Genomic DNA, 25,565 nt, shown 5'->3' on the forward strand with positions numbered 1-25,565 from the left:
CTGGTGCCACCTTTATCTGTTTCTCCTGAGAAAATAAACCCAGCATCACCATCCCCAAAGGAGCACTGTGATGCTGCAACGTGCTGTTAACTTTCACAAAATAAGACAAAGGCTTTGTGGAGGGAGGTGGAGGAGGGCAGGATTTTGTGGGATGACTCAAAGGCTCTGCAACACCTCGCTTTATGAATGGCTTCGTGGAAGTGGATGTGTGCCCCTGAAATTTGTGAGGAGTGATGGTGCTTGTGAATCAAACCCTGGATGCCCAGTGGAGCCTGCCACAGCTGTGGCTCAGTGGCAAGGACACTGTTATTGAAATGGTAGATTAAAAAGAGACCACTCTTTTGGGTGATCACTGTAGAGGGGATCACCCACTATTGTGGCTCACCCTAAATCCTTTAAAAACTAGTATACAGTCTCCAACATTGTAATTAGCCCAGATGGTTTCAAAAGAGATAGGCAAGAAGTAGGCACAGATAAACCATCTCTGATTCTAGCTTTTAATACTAAAATACCTTTTTTTTTGTTTACTTTCCTAATGTTGGTTGACAGGTGCCACTATGAGGTTGTTGACACCGCTGTTGCCTAAACACACAAACCCTCCCCCTTTCCTTTTGAATCTGGATGCATTCTCGGAGGAGCCCAAGGAGATCACTAAACCACATAACACACCTAGATTGGAGATGGACAGAGGGGTGAAAATGAAGCCAGAGGAGGAGTGGATAGGATGGGGGTGATGAGAGACTGATGCCTATGAGAAGGTTCAGTTCTGGTAGAAATGGAGGAAGCACCCTGGACTTTATTCTCTGTCTGCAGGAACATCAACATTGAAATCTCTGCTTGGATCTGGATTTGTTGACACAAAATCCACTGCCCACATGTGGGGGGTTGGAAACAGTTTACCTGTTACATTGCCAGTGCTGTCTCAGGAACACAACTCCACGGGCTGGAGCAGTTGTAGTATATCTGTCTGTCTCTTATCTAGTGTGTAACCTCCTGGACTGAAGACATAATGTACTGTCTATCCTTTCTGTGATAAAAATAAAGCATATAAAACACACACATATACACACACACACACAATCCCAGGCCAAAAATTCCCTTAGGGGAACATAATGTGACTAGATAAGAAGGTACTAGCTGGCACGTAGTTACCTCTTTGCTTCCTAACTGGGACACTCAGGGAAGGGCGGAGTTGGTTTTGGTGTGGGGCCACAGGAGAAGGGGGAGAGAGATGTCATGGGATGGATAGCAAGATAAAGAAAAAGCCATGGAACGAGCCAGCTCAAGGAAAAAGAAATCAGAAGCAGACTGGACTTATTCCAGGTTTTCATAACCCCTCCAACCAGCTGCAAAAATCTGAGAATTTTTGGGCCATGGGCAGCAAGCCCATGTCCTGAGAGACTGAATAGGAGATCTTTGGGGCCCAGAGCATCAACTCCTATATGAAATATAAACTGGCAAGCCTCCTGGAGACTGGAAATGCTTCTGGAAAACTCCTGGAGAGTTGGCATGTGTATCATGCATGGCACTGCATGTAGCTGGTGCTTTACACATTGCACCCCCTAAAGGTCAGCCTTCCTGCTGGGAGCAATCTTCTGGGGGCTGATTTTTTCCATCTCTCCTCTGCTACTGGTTCCCTGCAGCAGTTCTAGTAAATTTGTGGGCCATATCTTCTTCTGAATGACAGGTGTGACTGGCATCACCTCCTAGGGTGGTGGGGAGGCTCTGCTGCCAGGTCCTGAGAGCTGTATCCAACCCATCAGAGGCTGGTGCGATTTGGGAAGCACGGAAGGAAAGAGAGCTTTAAAGGAAAAGTGGAAGTGGAAGAGAAGGGAACCCAGAGGCTCAGCATGTTTATGAAACAAACCTTGCTGGAGATCCCGAGCTCAACTCAGCATGCAAGGTCACAAAACCCAAACCCACTGCTCAGTTTTTCACTCACTCTGGGTTCTCTGTGTAGATCCAAAGCAATATAATGAATGAAGAAGAGTTGCAGTCATAATCAATCCTTATCACCAGTGTTTACACAGTGCTTAAAAACTGTCAGAACCACACCAGTGCTTCCCTTCCTGTCAACAACTTCTGCTGGCTCCACAGCTTGGCAACCAGCAAGGCAGTGGCAGCTCCCACATTGTACTTTTCCTTTCCTCAACATCTCTTGCCCTCAAGCACCTTCAGGGAAAGCAATTTTTAGAAATCCAGCAGCCAGATGAGATTTTTGGTTTATCTTTCTTTTGGACAAGGTGATAGCCTAGGTTGTAACCTGCTTCTACCTCGATGCTCCCTGCAGGGGAAGGGCAGTGGTGCTGGTACCCTGCCAAGGATGCATTTTACAGGTGTCTGCTGGCTGGAGGATGCCAGCAGCCCAAAAGATCACCAGTCGTGGGCTGGGCTCTTTGGAAACATTTTCACAACTAACTGGCTTAGATAGTGGAGTAAAACATGCATTTCCCAAAAGAGGGCATCTCATTTTCACTTTGATGGATGGGCTCAAGTGTTGAGTCAGAATGAAAAGATAATATTTGTGGAAAGCCCACATACTTCAGAAGAACTCAAGCCTTCTTTTTCCTTTGGTCTCTTTGTAGTATTTTTAAGAAAAAGTTAACTCAAATTTTAAGAACTGTGCTAGGATGGAACAGGAAAACATTTGGTTCTGAAAATGTCAATATTACATATTTGGACATTTTCTGTGTTTGTTTTTTTAAAACAAACAAAACAAAACATTGAAATTTATACTGGCTTTGCTAAAAATGTCAGTTCCATCAAAACGACATTTTGCAACGAGAAACTGGTTTGTGCTTCCCCCCCTTTTTTGCTGACTGCTTGCACTTTCTTCAGAAAAAGTGTCAATTTGGGAGCAAACACTTTATGTGCATCCAGGGCTGTTTGCACGTGCAAAAACGCCTTTGGTTGTTGGTGCCTGCATGGCAATGCACACACCAGGAAAACATCCCTGCTCATGGAGCCCTCACCTGCAACTTGCTTGGATTGAGTGAAGAATTGAGCTGCGGCCAGCTCATGAAATAAATTCAAGCATCTTCTGCTTCAGCTGTGTGGACCAGGAGGGAGACGCAGCCCTTTATTCCTGTGCTGCCAGGTCCAGCACCGGTGCCAGCCAGGCCCTGCTGCTGCCCTGCAGCAAAGCCACCTGGCCTGTGCACCCTTGGGCAGGGCCAAGCCTGCGCTGGCCCTGGGCACTGCAGCAGGAGGCTGTGAGAAAGGACAGCTCGGGAGCCATCACAAACACAGGTTGCACTGAGAGCACCAGTCAGTCTGCAGACCGTTTGAGTCAGTGAGGCGTACTTCCCATGGGAACTCTTAGTCCTGGCTAACTTCAGGCAGGACCAATTAGAGCAGGGAGTAAATACACTTAGCATGCTCAGGAAAATACATCTAAAGCTGTTTATACACATTCCTTTGGACCAGTCAGCAACAAAAATGTCCTTACAGCTGTTTCCTCCTTCCTTTCTTCCCTCTCTCTCTCTGTGCAGCTTCAAAAATAAAGCTCGCTGGCCTCACCTAACCCTTGCTGGGTTTACTCCTATTCACTCCCAAGTCTGTCAGGTCTTGTGTGCCACCAGCCCCTCAACTGGTGAGCTTCCAGCAGACTTCTAACTGTGGCATTTTTCTGGCTCCCCTCAAGGAGCCAAGAGGAAAATGCAATGCAATAGAAGCCAAGAGGAAAAAGGTTTGCATGTTTCCTTATAACCAAGGAGCTGATACCTAGCACCAAATCACCTTCCTCACCTCAGGCCACCTTCGTCATCGGGCTGGGGCTTTGCGCACACGGTGCACTTGATCGGTCCTAATGGCACCCTGAGAGCCACTGCCAAAGCCATAACTGCTATCTAACAAGGATGACCTCAGGAGATGGGGCCATGGCCACAGGCACCATTTGCAGGGAACAGGGAACCCGGATCTCATGTCCGAGACCACTGCCCTACCCACAGGGTCGTTCTTTTTCCTCATTGCTATCATGCTTGCCTCAATGTGCTTGTTTTATGATCGGTCACGTTAGCTACATGGGGATTTTCCTGTTTTCCAGGTGAGGGACTGAGGCATTTGTAAGAGAACTCCAACTGAATGATTCAGTTGTGCAGCATAAATAGGGTCTGATCCTAAAGAAAAATCATCCCATTAAGTTTGACTGTGAACCAGTATTTTGTTTCTCAAAAGAAGTGGGGTACTGCAATTTGGACTCATTCAAGATGAGAAGGGCTTTCTCTTCAAAGCCAGGATAAAACATGAATATGACTAAATTCTTCATGATAAAAAAAATTTTTTTTTTTTTAGATCTGGACAAGACTAGTTAGACTTACTTTATATTTCATATAACCTATTACACCACATTTAAAAAAGTTGTTTCAAGATTTCAAAAATAGCACTTTTCATGCTAAAAATATTTCAAGATATTTGGAGTTTTGACAGAGCTGCATTCTCCAAAGGAAAACCCGCTCTTCCGGTATTTGCCCTACCAGCTGTTTGGTGATTTTTTACACAGTACAGCTGAGGTGTTGGAATGACAGCACCTCCAGAGCTGGGCAGGAAAGGGGGAGAGATTCATCTCTCCCAGCCAACAAGGATGGGCAAGGCTCTTTGGTTTCCAAAGCTTTCTCCTACCAATCCAGCTGTGGTTAAATGGCCAGCCAGTATGTGCCAGACAAACTGGTAGCCAGATCTGAGGAATCCACTAGGCATTGAAGTCACAAGTCCAAGTTTCTGGAAAGAGCTCTCTGCAAGCTCAGGGAGGCTGAGCTTGAGAACATCTGGCTGAGACACACATGTGCATGCACACACATACACACATGCACACACAGCAATTCTCAGAGCTCAGCTATTACAGCTTTTGCTCAGAGTACTTTAAAGCTTAATTCCAGTGATCACAGTGGCTTTGTGAGCACATCTCACTAATGGAGCAGTTCCTGGCTTTATTTGGTCAACCCTCTCCACCTTCCCTCATGCTTGTACAGCAGAGCAGAGCCTAGTGAGCTGGACGTGATGCAATGCCTCACTCTCTGGTCCGTAAAGTAGGAAGCCCACAGCCTGGATAGAAACAAAGACAGGATCCCCCGTGTGTGCTTAGGTCTGGAAGGTTAACAGTAGGTAAATATCTGATGGGAAGGAAAGGCAGGACCAGATGTGTTCAGATAAGCAAGAGAGAATAATGTAGTCATCAAAATGTGACATACCTGTGTGAGCTGCTTGGTTTTGTCACAGATTTCCACATATCTAAAGAATAAGTGTCTTGGGTCTGAAGTGTCTAGGAGAGTTCCCGCTCCATGCAGACATGGTCTCCCAAACACAAAGGAATGAAGAAGGCTCTGGTGATAGCTTATATGGCTACACCTAGTCCACACAGGAAGAAAGAAATGGTAACAAGATCAAGATTTTTGCCAAAGAAGAATTCAAGCCACACAATTACACCCGTCTTCCAAACAAAAAACACTCCTTCTGAAACAATGCTATCTAGATGATCAGACTCCATCAAGAAAAAAGACCATTTTTGCATATGTCAAGTCAACCAGCAACACAGGACAAAAATGGGGGTGGTAAGAGGTAGCCAACACTACCCAGAAGAGCAGGTGGCAATGAGTGCCACAGCCAGCCTCAACACCATCCCACAGGAGCAGGTCTGTGACAGGAAAACCCTTCAGTCACTAGTCAACCCAAGCAAAGAACAGTCTTGCTGGAAAGCTGAGATTCAGTGAAATCCACGTGTTAGCAAGTGATTAGTGCCTTTCCTTGAAAATTTTCAATTCTTCTTCTTTTATGAGAAATCTGAAAAGCCTTAAAGTGAAAGATCTTCAGCAGCTGAAAAAGTATCTTTCATTTTTCAACAGAACCTGTAAATTTCCATGGAATAAGTCAATGAAAACAAACATTTTGTCACTCACATCAACATTTTCCAGGAAGGAGGGAGAGGATAAGGGGAAACATTATTTTTGACAACGTCTGCTGATTGGCAGAGCTCTTTAATAAATAGATCAGGCCAGAGCACACGACTTCAGTCCACATGGCAGAACGGTTGGTCCTTGAAAGGCTGATAGAGATCTTGTTGGCTGAGTTTCCTCTGTGGTTGACAGAGCATTAGCTAAAGACAGGATACAGGCAACCAGTCCTGCTGAGAATGACTGGATGCCAAACCAGTGGCTGGCAGGATCTCTAAAGGCTTAATGATAGAACGCAAATGCTCACATAGAGACCTGAGCAGCAGAGAATTTGCTAGCGGGGAAACTGCAGGCTACCACATACCGTAACAGGAGCTCGCTCTCAAGGAGTGAGGAAAAAAATAACAAAAAGGAGAGAAGGTCAGCTCTTCAAGTATTTCCAAGGTGGTTTTAACCTTTCTCCAAAGAGGCAAATCCAACATTAAACACCAGGAGAATAAATCAGCTGCAGGGACTGGCAAAAGGCTGAGAATCTAAATTACAGCAAGGTCAATAGGAAGCAGGGGGCTGCTCAGAGGGAGCTGGAGTGAGAAATTCAGCACATCTGGTAGGTACAAAGCAATGCCCTTCGGGCAAACTCAGCCCCCAGCCCACCCCTATGCAGGGCCTAGAACTCAGCAGAGGGAACAACACACGCAGAGACAGCCACGGGGAGGTCCTGTCTGAGGGAAATCCGTCTGCAAGAGGGTGGAGGGGGAAAAAGGAAAAAAAGGCAGGTGAATAAATGAGAAGCAGCAGTGTTAAGGCTTTGCAGCTCGTGTGGCCGCCTGAACAGATGTGAGCTGCTGCCTCTGCTGGCTCAGGGGATGCTCTCCTGCTCTGGAGACAGAGCTGGCTGCAGTGTTTTCTTTGGTGTGGTTGCATGCGTGCCAACAGCAGGGCTGCACCACTCCTGGCACAGACAGCCCCACCACGGATCTCACAGGAGAGCTCCAGGGCAGCGCCTGCATCCCCACTGCAAGGTGCAGTGCTTTGCCAGCCCTCTGCTTCACACAGCTCATGGGACATAAAAATCAATGAATCAATGCAGGGTAGCCTTAAAGCTTCCCTAAATGTCCGTGGGGAGCAGGCAGGCCTGAGCACTGGCACAGCACAGGTGGGAGTCCAAGCAGATCTCTGGAGAAGAAATTATAAGAGTAGTGTGCAGCCGATTTTTCTGTTGATTTGGAGAGGCTCGTCAATCAAGCACTCTTTGAATGTGTAATGGGTGGGTTGCAGCCCAAACCCATATTTACAAGAAAATGTCAATAAAAGCTCTATAAGCCTTGAATGTACATGCAGAGGCATGGCATGGAAAACAAGCTGAAAACCAGGGCAAAGAGCAGGAAAAATAAGAATAGAAAAGGTTTTGTTGGAGACAAAAGTAGGTCAGAGACAGATGGTGTTTTGGGGGGTGTATCACAGAAACACAGAATATTCTGAGTGGGAATGGGATCCACATGGATCATTGAGTCCAGCTCCTGTATGGAGGCACAATTAGCTGGCACTGAAATGCTGAGCTTGTCTGGGCTGTGGGACCAGCAGAGGTTTGGTGGCCAGGCTCCCCTGGCAGCATCAGCACTGCCTGCACATCAGTGGGGCAAGCTCTGCTCTGCTGGGTTCAGTCAGGTATCCCTGTGGGAATGCTTCCCAGTGTGGCAGCACTTTGATTTGCTGTCTGTTCAGATGGTACCACATCAATCCTCTGGCTTCTGTCTGAGTTTGGATTTGAGCTTGCCACAATATAAAATAGATAAATTAAAGCTTTGATCTCAAATACCCCCAGGATTATGAAGTGTTGTCAACACTTACGAGTATTCCATTAACATTTGAATACTTTACAGTGTAATTCCCTTTTAACAGTTCATCATTTCTTGTTTGCATTACTTTTTTGCTGCTATTTATCACCATATCTAACAAGATTGCCCTTTGTAACTAATGCAAAAGAACACGGGGAGATAAATAGCCTTTGAAAGTGACATGGATGGCACAGAAAGGAAGAAAAAGTATAATAATAGATATTCAAGATGAATTAAATCTGGAGTTCTAGAGCTTCTACCTGATGGGCGCAGAAAACCTTGCAGATGGCGGCCCCTATGTGACCCACAGGAGTGGTTCTTTTCCAATGTTCCAAGGAAGAAAACAGAGAAGTTGAGTGTCCCTCCCACTGCTCCCAAATGCAGGTTTTGGTACAGTGACAAGCTGCTGCCATCCACAGTGGTGTCACTCAGAAGAGAACACTGTGGGAAGAACACTGGGAATGGGTCCTTTCTCCCCAGCTCTTCAGCCTGACTTTGAACTAGTTCAAGGTATTGGAACACCATCATGAGAAAAAGATGAATATTTAAATATGTATAAACATATAGGGCTATAGACGCATTATTTGAATGTGAACAGACATGTAAATTTACATTACCTTTTTGCTCAGCTGCCAACCTCTGCCTAGCCCAAGCCACAGTGACCTACTGAAACAGTGGCTCAGGTGACTGCTTTGCTCAAGGGCGTGGAGGAAGGGAAGAGCTGTGGCCATGATCCCAGAGAAATTGCTGCATGGGGAAGGGAGAGTAAGTGGGCTGAGGGGCTCAGTGTCACCAGGACAAAGCCAGTCGGGGTCAGAGAAAGCTTGAAAGGCTTATAAAGAAGCATTTATAAGTTCTCCAGAGTGGATTTAAAACTGGCCGTCAATGTAGTGACTACAGCTGCAATCCTCAAAGGTATTTAGGTATTTGATTCTCTGGTCAAACCAAACCTTTGAGATCTGGGCTCCAGTGGAAGGACTTTCTACCTAGACGAGCAGGAGTAATAGATCTGGGCAAAAGTACCAGCCATGTGGCCCCCAGACCAGCTCCCCTGATGGATGTGGTTCTAATAATGACTTAGATCCTCAATAGATGGGTCTCAGCTCCTCAGAGTCTCTCTGAACTGCATGGGTTTCACACTGTCTTGATGTGTGGTACTCTCTGCCTTTGCCAGCGCTGCCATCCCCTTGAGCTCCTGTTGCTGTGGCAAGGCTGAGGTTCTGCAGCACTAGTGAGGGAGCAGGGAGCCTTTCTGGGAAGATGGGAAGATATGGGCAAATGAGGAGAGTAAGGAAAAACCAGCACAGTTAAGGGACTCAGTCAAAAAGCTGCTATAGGGTAGGATGGTAGGTGCATCCTGGAGAGGGGAAGAGTCACTAAACTACACAATGGAGACATTCTAATTAGAGGTGGTTAGCACCTCATCTAGTCAGATGTACTATTTGGCTAAAGTTGACATATCCCTGTGGACCATTTCATCTTCAATCAGTTTTAAAAGGAAGCTTTTCTTGGTGAAAAGGAAAGAGATTGACTGATGCTCTTTACCTAGTGTTTAGGACATTGGCCACACTTTAAATCCCTATTCTGCCTGATTTGGAATGATCTCAAAAACCTCTGTAAGTAGGGGAAAAAAATGAAGCTGGGAGGTGATGGTTTAAAAACACTGCATTGGAATGTTTAAAATATGTCAAAACGTCAAACCTGACACTTCCCATGAAGAGCTCTGGCTCCAATGAATCGGTATATTTGGACACTCCCTGATTCCCCCCTCCTCTCCTTCACCACCATTTCAGCCAAATATTCTTGGCTGGTTCTAATTATACAGCCATATATTTTTATATGCACACACAGCCAGTGTGCACACGTGAAGGCTCAGTAATCACAGATCAGACGGGGAGGAAAGTGTTGATAAGACCTTAGCTGCTCCACAACATAAAAAATCGTCTGAGAACCCTTTCCCCCCCACCTCTTCACCTCACCCTCCCAGGAAAGCCTAGCAGAAGAGGCAGAGGGCTCTGCAGATGGCAGCCACATGCACTGGCTGGCTGAGTCCCCGTCTTGACATTTCTGCATTTCTCTAGTGCCCTCCTCAGGTTTTGCAGAAGTTCACCTTCCTCTGGATGCGAGGTTCACCTTCCTCTGGATGTGAGACTGCATCTGGCCCTGCTGTTCCACTGCCAGGCATCCAGCCCCCTTGAGGGAAGGTGAGAATTGGTGCTTTCCACACCCAGTGGGAGGCCAGGGAAATGGAGAAGTCCAGGGAATGCAATATCCTCAATTATGCAACTCAACATCAAGAGCTTCTACACTTCAGGGTGTGCTTACAGCCCTGGAGAAAAGGGTCCCTGTCTTGAGTCCTGCCATTTCCAGTGAGAGCCAAGGGCACTAAGCAACCAACAGACATCCAGCACCTCTCAGGATGAACCCATAGTTCAGGGCATTACCTGAGCCCAAAGCTGCTGACAAGGTTTCAGTGAGGGTTCCTACACCACGTGAGATCAACCCTCTTAAGGAAGGCGGGTAAGGGAAAGGGTTTTCTCTGAAAATGATGAAAGAGTTAAAGCTGAAAGCAAACAGGCCACCCAGCTCTCCCTTTAACCCTCCTACAGCAGAAGAGACCCGAGGGCCAGCCAAATCTACCAGTTCTAGGAAATTATTAAAAAAAAGGACATGCACATGTTGGGGGGTGGGAAGACCAATCCATTTTCACAAGAATCTGTCCTTGATTAAAACAGCAACATGGAAGTGGGGGAAAGAACCGATTATTCAGCAGAGAGCTCAGAAGAACAAATAAAAAAGGGGGGGGAAAAAAAGCATATTTGTTCAGGGTGTGATAGGGAGGCTTCCAAAGCGCATGGAGACAATTGGAAATTAGGTCTATTGAAGCAGAGGCATTGCCACTCAGGGTGAGGAATCAAAGGGCAAGTCCCGGGGAGGCGTCGGGCTGGGGTGGCCGCCCCCGGGTGGGCAGTGACAGGCAGGCTCGAGCGTGTGACCTCTCATAAAATCCTTCCAGGAGGCTTTCACATATTGTGTGGAGCATGAGCTGATTTCCACACACAGAGATTCCTAATGAAGTTGTTCTTCAGGAGGCGAGGGGTAATGAAACCAGCCTGTCTGCGAAGCCCCCACTGAAGGTGGCACGGATGTATAACGGAATATGTTAAGGCATGGGAAAAAATGCTGTTGGCCTCAATGCCATGCAATAAAAAAATGAACTCCATGTGCATTAAATCTGAACTACCTGAATGCTAGAGGCTTGAGGGAAGATCAAGAAACCCCTGGTTTCTTATTGCAGACCAGACCAGAGCAGCTTCAGAGAGTGCCTCTTGTTAAGAAGCAGTTATCATCTGCCTCAGACTGACCTGGCCAGAGTTTGAACTAGTCTGAACAGAGATTTATTAACCCTCACAGTCAGAGATCAATAAATAGCTTCCTCTAGAGCAGGCAAACTGCCCGGAATACAAAAACATGCAACAAGCCTGCCACCAATTTGCTCTCCCCACATCCAATAAAAAGATGCTCTAATTCCCCAAAAGACAGCAATTTCTTATTTCTATAGTGTTTTGAAGCCAACTGTAATATTCACATCTAATTGCAGGGCCCTGGATCCCTGCCATGTAGAGTATGGTTGTTAGCAACATAATTTGTGCGCTTCTCTGGGGTCATTTGGAAACTATCTGTACTTACACCCTGCTCATCTCCTCTGCTGAGTGTGTGCTGGTCACTCAGTCTTATCGTGCTGCAAAGGGCAAGGTGCACCACTGAGATTTATGTGCACGAGAAGAAAGAGTAGATGATGTTCTTCAGGGTCAAAGCCACCCCAGTGCTTCATCTCTCCAATTAACTACTCTGCTAGGGAGAGAGATAAGGCTAAAAGTGGGGTGGAATAAAAGATTTAATTTGCAGTTTGAATTTTAACTTTTTTTAATTGAAACTTCATTGGAAGAAAGGGTGAAGGCTTACTATACAAAAAAAACCAAACCAAAATAAAACAAAACAAACCAAACCAACAAACTATTTTTCAGGCAAAAATAAAAGTCAAAAACACAGGACTGCCACGACTGTTTTAGAAACCAAACCATGAATGAAATATGGGGAAAAGAAAGATGCTCTAACAAACAAAGTGCCACAAGATCTTTTCCATCGACTCCGGTGAGCAGTTCCACTTGACTTTAAAAAAGTCACAATTATTAGATTTTTATCTGTATTCACACTGTCCTTCAAGATACCTCAGCCATGCATTTAAACAAAGGGATGAAGCTCCTTGCTCTGCTCAAGGAGTCCCTGAGCTGCAAATCTCTAGAAGTTGGAGTCTCTACTGGAGATAATCTTCTGCTTCAAAGCTCTCCCGTGCATTTTCTGTCAGTGATGGGTGATTGTTTGCTGTGTACCTTCACACTGAGTCATCCCTAACTTATTTCCCAATCCTTTCCTACATGTCATTATTCTTATTCATTGACTCCTGCCTCATATAATTCTGTTTACAAATCCTTCTGGCTGTCTCCAAGCATCTTAATACATCTCCATCTCCAAAACATGATATACTCTATTTTAGAAAAGTTTAAGAGCTCACGCAGGTGGAAACTGTCAGGAATAGCTCCCTGTTACTCACTCTTCAGAGGCTACACAGGGGTGTGACAACATAAGAAAACCCTTCCTGGTAAAATCAGATCACAGCTTTTGACAGTCAGTGTTTTCAGACATATCCAAGCTGTAGCTAGAGCTTGGCAGGGAAGACTTTCCCTTACTTATAAAAGTTTTTGAAACTTCAGTTGATGTTCCTCTCCACATCAGAAAGAAAACTGGAAGGAAATCTCAGAACTGTCCACAGACCATGAGCAAAAGGAAGAAAACAAAAAACCCAACAAAAACAAAGCAAGGTAAAACAAAAATTGGTACAGATAAAAATAGTTTTGAAATATTGAATTTGGACTTTTCCTTGCTATTTAATGTCTTTCTTCTACTATAAATTACATTTTAAAATGGAATGTTATTTCAATGTAGAAAACCTTTAAATTTCTAATCATTAAAAAATAAAGAAAGAAAAAAATTGGTTTAGAAGACTTGTAACATTTTTGTAAGCTGGAAAACTTGTTAAAACCATCCCATTTAACACAAACAATTACAGTTTGAATATATTTGTCTTTTGTGACAGAAAAAAAAAAGTGAAATAAAATTTCCAACCCTTTCTAGCAGTGATTTCGGGTTTTTGTAACACTTTGCAAGGTGAGAGATGTACCAAAATAAAATTCTGACTTTGCCCAGCCCCTGTAACTGCTTAGAGCCAAGGACGTTGTCAAAGAAATTGGTGGATCCAAGATTGTTGATGGAGGAAAGAGAGAGGGTCTGCACTGAACAAAAACACTTGTGCCAGTGAGTGAGATTTGTGTGGTTTGCCCCTTCTTTCCTGGCTGATCATGCTGCAGAACACACCCATCAAGGGGCTGAGGCACAGAGCCAGGAGCCAAAAGTGGCCAGGTGACCTTGAACAAGCATTGAATTCAGCAGGAGCTCAAAGGACTGCAAGGGAGCCAGGAGAGGTGCTACTTGACCTGATGCTGGCCATGGGGGATAAATAACGCTGCTTTCCAGCAACCCCACCTGTTTTTCCAGTAGTTTTTCATCCACGTTCTGTTCTCAGCTGTACATCTGACTCTTTGTAAATTCCAAAAATTGATCCATTCGGGGCATAAGGGTTGAGGAAAAGAAAAGGGTCAGCAGATAGCAGGCAAGCCAGCTGCTGTGTTTATGTAGGGGTGAGGTTGCCAAATAGCTGCTGAGGGATGGGACAGTGGTGTGGCCGTCATTTTTCCTTCAGCAGAGCTGGCACACAGAGACAGAACATATCCAGACTTGCACTTGAGAACTTCCAGGATTCATTGGCCCTGACATCTTCTGCCAGAAATAGAGAGAGATTCTGGAAACCACATCCCTGTCAAAAGGCCATTACTGTACCACCTTGGCTCTGCAATGTGGCTCTGCCCCTTTCTACTGCCCTCTCCTGTGCCAGACACCTATACCATCTCCTGGCAACTGCTCAGGAGGCATCCGTGTGCCTTCTCACTCACAACCAAAAGTGACTGGGATCAAAGCAACAATTAGGATTAGACTTTTTCAGGCTGGTTTGAAGGTTCACGTTCTGTGATAGTAGCAGCTCCTTGGGCCATTAAAGATAATAAGGACTCCAGAATCGGACATGTTTTTCTTGCAAAACTCCTATTTACGCTACTGAGAAAAGTAGTTCTTTGTTGAACACAAAATATGTACCTGGTAAAAACCTTTTTGGGGAGTGGTAGAGAACTCAGTCAACTGCCAACCCCTCTGGAGGTAGGACTGCATGGAAAATATATAAAATGTCAGAGAGGCACCGACAGCAAATTTTCTGGGGTCATTTTGCATGCTACCTGCTCAGCGGAGACCACAGTGAAAAACAGGGAAGTGCCCAATTCCCATAAGAACATGAATGCCACATTGCATAAGACCAAATGTCCAAGCGGTGCAGTATTTTGGATGTGATAGTAAGTGGTAACAGGTATTCAGGGACAAATGTAAAGAACAGGGCATGGGCAGATATTTAGTCTCCAGGAAGCAGCAGTATAGAGAACAAACAAAATGGGTGTCTGTGTCCCTTAGAGATACCAGGGCACATGAGGGAACCTCCTTCCACTCTGGGGGAAAAAAAAATCACTGGGGGAATGTGCCCAGTGGAAGTGAAGAAAACATTATAAATGACTTGGAGTCTGCCTCCCACTAACCACAGGGCAAGACATTTCATCTAGCCTGTGTCTCAGCTCCCACCATGACACAGAGATGTTGCATCACTGCAGGATGGAGAAAATGAAACCATGTCATGACTGACAGATCCTGAGGTGTGAGGGATGAGGACCAGATGGGACCACTCCAGATGGGTAGGCTGTATGGGCGTCCCCTTTCAGCCACTTTCCCTTTGGCGTCTGGGTTTTAGTCCCAGTGTCGTGGAAGCGTTGCAAAGACATTGTTCATTACACAAATAACTCCTGACTGCAATTCATTGTACATTATTTCCTTTCCCTTACTCATTATTTCTTCTTTTTAAGAAAGATAAAAACAGCTTCCCTTGTCCAGGCAAGAGAATACCAGACTTTCAGCATCCAGTCAAAAGAGTGAATCATGTTTGGACTCAAGTTGCTATTAATCTGGGGCTGAAACTTGTCTGGAGGAATGATTGAACTGAGTGTTGCACAGGGGTAAATTCAGGAAGTTCCTGAAAGCACCTGAGCACGTAGAGGGATAAGACATCTAGTAAATGGCCCCCCATAAACATTTCACCGGGCTGTAAGATCAGACGTGATTAAGTGGCACATGAACCTGAGCTCTCCCTACCCAGCTCTTACTTACAGAGTTACAAGAGTTTGGTGTGCTGCAGATGAGAAAAGAGGATTTTTCTTCCTCCCAACTCAGTAAAACCAGGGATTGCATGCACAGCATAGCAGACTTGAGCATTTTACACTTAAATGTAACACCCAGAGCATATGAAGTGAGCTCCAGGCTCTGCCCAAATTGCTTATAAGCTGAATAAGTAAGACAGGCAAAGGGAGAAGGGTTGCTAGTGAGGAGCTGAAGCATACATGGGGCTTCAGTGCTTTCAGCAGGGTCCAAGGGTGATTTGGGGATCCTACACCCAGTTCCTCATTGCCATGATGGGAGCACTGGCCACCCTACTAGCACCAGGTCCCCTGCAGCCATATACCGACAGCATCTCTGCAGGTGCTGCTGGATCTACAGACTCCTACTAGCCCTTTCCCTCTGTGAGAAAGCACCCTGACTAAATAAATGTATTTGTTTGCTCTTGATGTTGGAAGTTGAGCTGTTAGCACCTTGCTGATAGACAGGAGGAACCAGAAGGTCTGAAGAGTACAAACCGTTTTCTAAATTGTAACCTATTTGCGTCACAGCTAGACCCCTTCTACCCCAAAAGGAAAAGGGGCACTAGATTAAATTCATCCAGGTATTAGAGGAATCCCAGCTCTGCTATAGATAATACCAAGCATCACTTTCCTGTTTTAGGTGGACTATTCTAAGCACTCCCAAAGCAGCGTGCCTCAACACCCCAAAATGTATCCTCTTGGCTGAGCATGCCAAGGTTAGCCAGCCAACCTTGTGGTGGCTGTGCAGGGGAGGACCTGAGCCAAGGCCCCCAGACAATAGGCTCTCTGTCTGAAACTACTCCAGCACTCAAGACCTGCCTTTGTTGAAGATGTTGTGGACAATGTCAGTACATTTGGCTCAATACAGAGGAATTAAAAGGAGTCTGAAAGTTGTTATAGATAAGGTCAGATGTTCTAGGGAGGTCTTCCTGGCTTTAAAGTCTATGAACTTAAAGGAAGTGGCTATGAAGAAATTTAAGAGAACCCTCTGCTGCCTGTTCCATCTCTCATGATGGGATTTGACAAAGACAATATTCATCTGTACTGGATGCTTTCATGTGCCTTTTTTCGTGAATTTTCCCTGACATTTGGTCTGTACAAGCAAGTATAGCAGCAATTCTCAAAGAGGGACAAGTTAAGATTTTTTTGACAGTGTGCCAATATTTCCTACTTTTCAGGAGTTTAAATTTGCATTCATTTTTCACATTGTGCTGAGGATTAATCTTCTATGCATTCTGGAACAATACAAGACACCATTAGGCAATGTTAACTTTGTGCTGAAGTTTTTTGGCATAAGGTGCTGTATGCTTTAATCTATTTGCAAATCAAAAGCCAACGCTTTGCACACTTCAGTGAAAAGCCAGAGGCAGCCTGCCCCACTGGAAAGGTCACCAGATTAGGACTCAAGGGAACTCTTCGAAGTTTTGCCACTGATTTACTGTTCAATCTTGGCCAAGTAATCTCTTTATTTTGTTCCTCTAGTTTTCCTCCCATTCTTTGCATTTTCTATTCAGACTGCAGTTCTTTGGAGCAGGAGCAGCCTCCTTGTTTCGTGCCGGTCCTGTGTCTCAGAGCAGGCCCCCCACTCCTAGCTGAAGAATTCCTACTAGATCCTACCACAACACAAAGAGTTCAGAGCCTAAACAGTTCAAAAGAGTTTGGCTTTCATTGACAGAATCTTCAGTCTCTCTCACTTGCTTCCTTAACACAAAGCTTTTCAGAAGAGGTACCAGCCACCTACTGAGTGAGTAAATTCCCAGTCAAAGGGTTAAAATAACAAACTTCATTGAATAAAGAAGAGAAAGGTGTTTAAGAGGAACTCGGATCATATGGTAAACTAGGTATTAGTTAATCAATAGTACTCAAAGGTGAAGGCCATATGGAGGAGCCAGAAATCATTGCACAAGTTAAGCAAAGTTTAGCAAGCCTGATTAAGCAAAGCGTTAACTATTTTCTGTGAAAAGTTCCACCTTTCCTCTAACCTGGCTCTGGTAATATATACCAATCTTCTCTGGGGCTGACTCATGCATTTAAGGCTTCAGTGGAAGTTTTGAGACCATCCCATGGACAATACTTCTTTATTGTCCAGACAGTTCATATACTGCATGTTACATATAATTCTCCTATTCACTGGACTCCCGATCCAAACTCTTCTGGTAAAAGGGCTTGTGGGCAGTTTACTTTCTGTCCAATGACTTCATTGCAAAGGATTTTTCTTCTCTGTTGAGCTTGCCATGTGCAAGTTTTCCTTCCTCTTGTTTCCCTCCTGTTGTTTCCCAGTTTCTGGAAATAATTTGTGGTTTGGAAATGGAAATGCCCTTGTAGGCTTCAAACTGCTTAAAGCCTGCCATACCAGATGAGTTCATTGGATCCATCTAATCTGCTCTCCTCTTGCCATCCATGACCAATACCTTTTGCTTCAGAGGACAACATGACTGCCCAGTAGCTACAGGACACTTCAACTTTAGACAGAGTCCTTTCTCTGTGAGGAGCTGACAAAGCATCCTTCCACTTCCACCCTGAACTGCCCCAGGTTTTCTGAGAGGGTTTCTCAAGGCATCAGCTAAAGGACAGAGACCCCCCACAAGGATTAAGAGACAAGGGGGACAAAGTACATTGGCACATATCAAAAGAGGGCTTCCCAAAACGTAGCAAAACACAGATCAACCCCTTCCAGGATTGCCTTGGCTCACTTCCCCTGTTCAAAGAAATTGGCAAGCAAATCTTTATTGTAAGAAACAGAACAGAAGCTGGAGGGGAGGTACCGAAATCTGGGGATAATTCACAAGATCCTGGCCTGTGGTGTAGAAGGAAGCTAGTATTATGTATCTATCATTTGTATTTCTTTTGTTACTCTTGCTAGATTTAAGCAGATATAAGCAACCTAACAATGATCACACCTCATTTTCAGCTAACATGTTTCCTGGCTGCTTTTAAACTAATGGGAAGCAGGTATAAGCTAGGACAGACATTTTTTGGCATGCTCGTTCACATCAAGGTCATCTTGTGCTTCACAAACATCCTACATATTGTAGCAGGGTTACTCTTTCAATAAGGTACAATTTAGTAAAACAAAGATACCAGATTTGGTCTCTTAAAAGTCTGACATTTTGCCCAAAGAGCATGACCATAATTCTCCAAGCCTGGTGACTCCATAGGCTCATCCCTTGTCTTTTCCCATGGTCAACAAGTACTGTCAAAGCCACAGAGTTGGACTTGGCTCTGGCTCTCTGTCCCTGAAGACATGGCAGAGAACCGTCAGGAAGACCACCTGTACTCACCTCAGTCTGAGCTGGGCTTGCCTTCATGCCCGCAATGGGTGCACAGAACCAAGGGCACCACTCTTGGGATGAGGGAAACGTCAACCGGGCGTCACGTGCCAACGGAAATGGTGGGATGCGTGGTGCTACATTGCCACCTTGTGGAGAGCTCCCACTGGAGACCAGTGGAGAAAGATGGCAGACTAATAAGTTGTGGGCTGCCAGAAGGTCTCCCCATCACTGTGTGCCCATGGCTGGCTGAGCACTTGTGCCCTTGCTGTGACCGAATGGACCACTACATGTTGCAGTTATTTCTTCTCCCAAGGGTGAAGCACAGAAGCACCATGAAAGGCCTGGATGTCCTATGTATGGGCAACATCATCCCGTTGCTCCAGTGCCTGGATTTGCAGGCTTGATATTAAAGTTTTTTATAGATGTTGCCAATGGGAACCAAGAGTCTGGTCCTAGCTTAGCCTGCAGGAGTCTTATCAGAGTTGTAACTCTTGCAGTGCTGCAGTCCACAAAAAAAGAGTATAGCTGTGCTCTGTGAGTCCAAGCCCCCGCAAGCTCAAGGAGAGAATGAAGGAAAATGTATTTCCTTTCATTAAGTGCAGAAGAAGCCTCTGGTGGCAATGCTTTTTATATTAGTGGTGTCCCCAGAGAGGTTCAAATACATAAACCCACAACATGCTCCTCCTGTTTGTGTGATGGAGTATTGTGTTGACAGACTGAAGAGAATTACTGACAAATGCTACCATGTGGACTCTCACAGTGATGCCATGTATTGATTTCCATCTGGTGATGATGTGCACTTTTGCGATTGCAATGACACTATTCTCCCTCTTAAGAATCTGCAGACTGAGTTTTTGAGTGAAAAGAATTAGCATTGTTTATTATTTACTCAGTACTAGAGGAGGTCTGCAACTTTATGGGCCCTTACAATTACAATGAGAAAAAAAAAAAAAATAATCAGAGGTCCCAAAGCCCTTAGCAAGAAGAATTAAACTGTGACAGAGAGAGGCAGGCAAACCCTGGGAAGATGGGCTCCAAGAGCAACATCATCTGACAAATGACACATAGATAACTCCTTATTGCCTGTACATCAATTTGAAGAACAGCAATGGCTCTACAGGAGGTAAAATACATCCAGCACTGATTAGTGGGAGCAAGCTGCCCTCCCAGGTTGTCCTCTGCCAACACATCCTGCACTGAGTATCTGGAAGTAAATAAGAAAATCCCTCAGCTTTGGGAATTGTGGTCAGATCACACAAGTATCTGAAGTGTGGGCTGAACTTTTCAAGACCTTGAGAGAGGAACAGTCTTTGATTTCAAGGAAATATGATACCTCCTCAAAGAAAGGGTCACATTCTTTGAAATGCAAGATATGGACAACTGAGGAGATGTTGGCCAATAACAACAGGACATGAATGCCAACATGTCCTGAGGGAATAAAGGCAGTAAATTTGAGTTCCAGAGGTTTGCCATAGGACTTTTGCTAAACCCCATTTGCCAGCAAATTCAATGGCTCTTAGAAACAGACCTACAGAGGTGTGAAAATGCGCTGGTACTCATGAGAAACACAGACTGCCACCTTTCTTTGAACAAAGGTTTATCTTGGTAAAGGCAATGGCAATTGTAGAGAATATTTGTTTTGCTCCAAGGCATGTAATTTGATATCTCATGAGACCTTAGTTAAGACACAAATACTTTGCAGCGTATGGAAATAGTAAGGCATGTACTAGACCTACCAACATGTGTTTCACTGACATCTTTCAATATATTATTAACTGGGAAGCATTATTGTAAATAGGACCATTATTAGCAAGATGCTTTCAAAAATCTGTTATTAGTCCAATCAGGTTTAGTATTTTCAGTAATAACCTAGATGACACGAAATCTCTGATAGTGGGATTTGCAGGTAGTATACAAATTACTGACATAGTAAAGAAGAAAGAGAACAGGTTGGACAGGGGAGGGGGGTACAAGAAGTACCTGCTTAAATTATCACAATGCAATATGTGCATTTTACTAGAGGCAAGTGAAACTTAGCACACCTGGCAATAAAAGCTGAGATTCGACTCCACCCATCTCCTGCCCCTAAAAGCATTTAAAGTAAGAGCATAGGTGTCTTAGGCTTCCTCTGTGGTCAATGAAGAAAAGATGGCACCTCCAGCAGGAAAATCTGACTGAAGTTTGAAGGGTTAAAGCCAAGACCCAGTGTTTAGGGTGAAAAATCTGTCATGCAAATCTGTGCATAAAGAACATCAAAATTAAGCACCTCAGCATGAGATCTCAGTACAGTGTTTGGTGACTAATATGATACTCAGGTGAAAAAAAAAAAAGGCTTTACCAAGTAGAAACAGAGAAGTGTTTTTTTCCCTGAGCTGGCCACTTTAAACTCATTAAAAGAATTAAATCTTCAGTCTTGGCATCCCCAGTTCAGGAAGGATATGGACATCTCAGTGTTCAAGGAAAGTTACAAAAATGACCTTGCAAGAGAAAACAAGTCTTGCAATGCTATGAGTACAAGCCTTTAATCTGCTGCAGTTAGTCAAAACGTGGCTTGATATTTTTAAATTTAGGTACTTTTGCATGGAAAAGATGCCTTACAGACTTTTCAAGTCTTTCACCAATAGACACAAAAAGATTCGGAGAGAATTCAGGCTAATGTTAAACAAATGCAACTGTGAAGCAGGATACGATTTCCTCACTGTGCGGGTAGTTAATACTAGACATGTAATGAAATCACAAAACATTTGGAGTTCGTCAAACACAAACTGACATTTTAGCACTTTGGCACACATGATTACATGGGAGTGCTTAGGTTTAAAAGCATGTGCTTGGACAGTTACTGCAGAGCAGCTGATGCATGGTAACTCATCAGCTGAAATTAACCTGTTCTTGGATCAATATATTTCATAAAACATTCACTCCACAGCAGTTCCTAAAAAACCATTTTGCAACCTAACTATACTCAAGAGGAAAAATACAGAGATTCACCACAGTCTGTTCTCACCTAGGGATCAAAGAAAAAGAAGCCCACACTAGAAATAATGGAGTATTAAGAAGAGGAGAAAAATCACATCTGCACATCTTTATGTCAAAGCAGTAAAAGTCACATATGGAGGATGAGGGTGGACAGCTCCATTACTCCAAGCTCAGTCTTCTGCACCACAGAAGCTCTACATTCTTCTAAAAACCTCAAACTTCATTTTGTGATTTAGATATCCTCATAAACACTGAAATAATGTCAGCCTGAAAAAGCAGCTCTGATGGATGGGATCTCTCCTTTGTTTGAGCCAGTGGTCTAGCAAAACCTAAAGGCATTTATTTCAATTGCAGTTGGTGCATCCTTACAATTACCCCAGCAACAAACGCCAGTATTACATGCTTCCCTCTGTTCTTGGGCTGCTTTTTAAGCCCCTCCAAGCCCTACAAACCCTTCCTATTCTCTCCCTCCATGGCTGAGCCTCCAGCTTTATTTTGGATAATCTCAACCAAACAGTTTCACATTCATTACACATAAATCTGTGCAAGTTGATCATGCAGGGACAACATAAAATAAATGGAATTGAATACTAAGATGACACAGAGGAGATTATACTTGAGTGTATTATTCATTTCCATATTTAATTCATTACGTTTCTTCTTCTTTTTTTTTTCCCCTTTCCCCCCCCCCACTTTCAATTTATACAGAGCTGCAACACATTTTCCAGCCTGCTGTGCTGGAATGCTGCAGTGTCAAGGGACTTTGCAGTTAAATGTAAGACCTTGTTGTTGTATTGTGCACTGGGCCTTCGTCCTCAGGAAACCGACAGCTCCAAGTTAGATAACAACTGGTAAATCATCATCTTTGCTAAGTGTTTGCAAAGGCAGGTAGGAGGGCAGGAAGGAGCTTTCTTTAGAATAGGAAAAGAAAGAAACATCTCTCTTAAGGGATTAAGAACTTCTCTGACCATCCATCTTTTAAGTTGCCTCCTAAATCTTTGTTTTTCCTGATACCCGTATTTCTTGACCTTTATTTTTGAGCTGGGAGAAGACATGTGTCTGAGGGCTCTCAGGAGGGTGGGAAGGGCAGAGGAGATGTGAATCAGAAAGAGGAAAGGATACCTTTCTAGGGGAGTGAGGGGGAAGAAATCCAGAAGCCAAATTTCTTTTGTACTTCAGCAATGATCATTCATTATTCTCTAAGGGTTAACCTTGCCTGGAAAGCCCATGGGAGGAAGTGTACACTGGTTGGTTGCAGGGACCGGATAGAATGACTTAATAGAACATGTTTTCTTTTCTAGCCCTGATTCCCATGATTTTGTAATAAGCCAACCTTGAATCAGCTAGTGAAACTTCCCTTCTGTGTTCTCCAACACTTCTCTAAACTCACCCCTGTGCTTCTGGAATGACCTGAAATTTCACATTCTCCCCCTACATGCAGAGAAAGCTGCTTACTTCACCCCCCTTCCTAGGAGCCAATGCTGTGCTTCTCACACCTCTGCTTCAGCCCTGAGCAGTTTGTACCTCAACCCAGCTGATGTTCCATATAAGCACTGGTAACTCTTTTTTCTTACTTTTGTTCATCTGTGTGTGAAGTAATATAGTCCCATGGTGGCACGTTGATGCATGTAGAAGAGAAAAACAAAATACTTAATCCTAGCCAGATGAAAGGAAGGGAAAAAGCAAAACAATAATCATGAGTTCCTCCACACTCCTGCTTGGTAAATTTTCCTTCTGAACCCAGCTGTTTGACAGATGGCTTTAAAAGTGAAGCTGTGTTCACTTCTCTTAGATAGGCTGATGGTCTCATTCTGTTTGTTCTTTTTTTGGTTTGGAAAACTGCAGAGACAACTGGATGGAAGTCACTGTTCTTCAGGTTCACAACTTCATTGTACAGCAAAAAACCCAGTGCAGTGACATAGGGTGTACTGAGGATAGAACTGCCTAGATCTGAAAGAAAATTAGGATGGAGAGGAGGGGCAAGTCTGGACAGGGCTTTTTCAATTGCCTTTCCTGCTCTTGCAATGTCCACAAGCTTAACTTTTGTGTGGTAGGAGTTCAGTGAGAACAAAGATTTCTGTCACCCTCAAAAATGATGTTATGCTGTAAGATCAGTAGGTTGTGGGTTTTTTCCAGTATCTCTGATTTCTCTTCACACCCCCTCCAACCCCCACCCACTCCTTCCCTCTCCCCCCCTTCCTGCCATGTAGAAGAGAGAATTTCTAAACCTCCAAATATTTTTCAAGCCAGCAAATCTAGTTATATCAGTTACTATACTTTATTTCAATAATTCCAAGATGTTCTGCTTTGGTCTTGGAACTTAAATTCAGCAGGGTCCCAGACAGTGTCAGACTCTTTCTCTGCCCCTTTCATTACTTCCACACACTTGGTCAGGCTCCTGACCCTCTTCATAGCCTCTTCCCATTCCTAAAAGTCCTCCTAACAGCTTTATTTCTTATGGAAACTCTGAATAGCTATCTTTCCTCACACATTCCCTTGAACTAATCCTCCACAACAGATCCCCCCAATTCTGGTTGAAGGAACAGGTAACCCTACCAATCCATACGCCACAGACAGCTGCCTGCCCTTTCCTGCTCTGGGAGGCTGCCCTGCTCCCCACGCCACTGTCCGTGCTTCACCTGAGGAGATCACCAGCTGCTCAAGGCAGGAATGTCAGCTTCATGTCTGCTCAACACACCATGAAGGTGCAAGGGGCTGGCCCCAGGTGTAAGAATCCTTTTGATTCATATTTCTACTGACCATGGTAAGGTGAACCATCACTTGGGGAACAGTAAGAGGTGCGCAAATCACTGGGTTGGGCTTCTCTCTTCAACCTGACATTCAGTCCTGAACAAGCACCTTTCGAATCTGGTGCATCTTCTCCAGCTGTCTCGTCTTTTCAGGGCAAGGACAATTATCTAATGTTTGCATGTCATTTGTGCTACCCAAAACACAGTTCTGGGTCAGTTAACGTCCTTATAGGACTAACACTCATTATGGAGAGAGAAGGGACAGAGAGAAGGAGAGGGAAAAAAATGGCACACAAAGTGAGTGTCTGTGGGATTAAGAACAGCCGAGGGTGGAGAATAATGAAAAAGACATGGTGGAAAAGTCTGTCAGCACAGCCTGAACGGGTCTGTTTGCACAATGTCATACAGGGACAGATAAGAACTACTGTATGGCAAGCCAACAGCATTCACTGTCCTCTAAGGAAAGACAACACCTGGTGTGATGGAAGACTACAGATCTGACACCTCTCTGGCTTTCACTGCACACAGGATTTTTTAAACTGAAATATATTTCTAATTTATTGGCCACTGGAATTGAGAAGACACTGAAGTGAGCCACCCCACACCCACACATTTTCATTACATTTCCATACTCTAGTTCCAAAAGCCTCTCAATATCATAGGGAAAGAAACTGCAAATCTCTTCAAGAATATTATATGACAGTGAAAGAGTTATGACACAAGACATGTTTCTAGATGGCACTTATCACACTTTTAAACTCATCCTCAGTACTAAATAACATTTTTTTTTGCTGGTGTGCTCTGACAGAGCAAACACAAAGCAATCCTGATCAGTGAATCCTGGTTTTCCTTCAGTTGACCCACATACAGTTTAGTGGATGAAAGTCTATTACAAAGTAATGCAAAAGTTACATGGGATCAGCTGTGCTTAAAAGCTTTGTGAAAGAAGTGTATTTTCCAGGAAATGCCTGAGATTAGCTGGGTTGGTGAGAGCATGGTGTTAATAATGCCAAGGTTGTAGGTTCGATCCCCATATGGGCCATTCACTTAAGAGTTGGACTCAAAGATCCTTGTGGGTCCCTTCCAACTCAGAATGTTCTGTGATTCTGAAAGGTGAGACAAAGGTTCTTTAGCATGCAAAGGATTTGCTCCAAAGCCCACTGAAGCTGCTGGAAGGACTTAGGTTGATTCCAGCGCTCTTTGGATCAGAACCAAGGGGGGAAGAACTGGCGCCAGGCATAGAGGATAACATAAAAGAAGGCACAGAAAGTAAAATTCAAATTTATATACAGCATGAGAAGTCCTAGCCATACTGCAAATTGTTAAAAGATACTGTTATGGATCTGTTGCATAAATGGTGTACAGTGGTGAAATGCCCCAGACCCAAACCTTGTCCATCACACCATGATCCATACAGTGACACTACAACTCA

The sequence above is a fragment of the Passer montanus genome, unplaced genomic scaffold, assembly GCF_014805655.1.
Source record: "Passer montanus isolate IOZ18808 unplaced genomic scaffold, ASM1480565v1 scaffold65, whole genome shotgun sequence".
Taxonomy (NCBI): domain Eukaryota; kingdom Metazoa; phylum Chordata; class Aves; order Passeriformes; family Passeridae; genus Passer; species Passer montanus.